Below are 935 nucleotides of genomic sequence, written 5' to 3'. Positions count from 1 at the left end.
TATTAATTTTCACTGACCACCTTAACTCACTATGTCTTGGCTAAGCTAATTAAAACCAGATGATCTTAGTTTGCCTATTCCAGGGAACCAAAAGGATTTTCAAATAATGCTACTAAAAAAGTTAAAGGCCTGACAAGCTTAGAATTCAATATATGGCCTAGATTTAGTAGAATATATAATAAATACACTTTTAGGGGTTATCTAATTATGGCTTTTTTCCAGATTTCTAATTTATTTTATAGTTTCTGTACAGCAGCAATAATACATATTCAATGGTATATCGTTTTCCAGTCTGATATTCACAGGGTGCTGGTTCTTGGGATTTTATGTGAAATGAAGATGGATAATATGTGGAAAATTTGTCAAAGATTTAGAAATGGTCAGTAGACCCTATTGGGTGCCCTTTCATTCGGGTCCTGAGTGTTAGCAGGAAGACCCATATGACCCACAAGACCCACAAGACCACTCCCACTTCAGATGCCAGTCGCAAATTCTGGGTCTCTCATACTTCTGACCAACTAGCTATAAATTAGGGCTTCCCATGACCCCCTTCTCAGGTTCAATTATTTGCCATTCATAAATAAACACACTTTACTTATGTTTACTGGTTTATTATAAAAGATATTATAAAGATACAAATGACCAGTCAGATGAAGAGGCACACAGAGCAAGGTTCAGAAGGGTCCTGAGTGCAGGAGCTTCTGTCACCTTAGAGTTGGAGTGTGCACCCTTCTGGCATATGGATATGTTCACCAACCCAGATGTTCTCCCAACCCCATCAATTAGGGATTTCATTACATAAGCATGATTAATTAAAAAATCGGCCATTGGTGATTAACTCAATCTCCAGACCCTTCCTTCCCTGGAGGCTAGGAAAGTGGGGCTGAAAGTTCTAAGCTTCTAATCATGGCTTGGTCTTTCTGATGACCAAACTC

The sequence above is a fragment of the Balaenoptera ricei genome, chromosome 17 (genome assembly GCF_028023285.1).
Source record: "Balaenoptera ricei isolate mBalRic1 chromosome 17, mBalRic1.hap2, whole genome shotgun sequence".
Taxonomy (NCBI): domain Eukaryota; kingdom Metazoa; phylum Chordata; class Mammalia; order Artiodactyla; family Balaenopteridae; genus Balaenoptera; species Balaenoptera ricei.
This window is presented reverse-complemented; position numbering follows the sequence as displayed.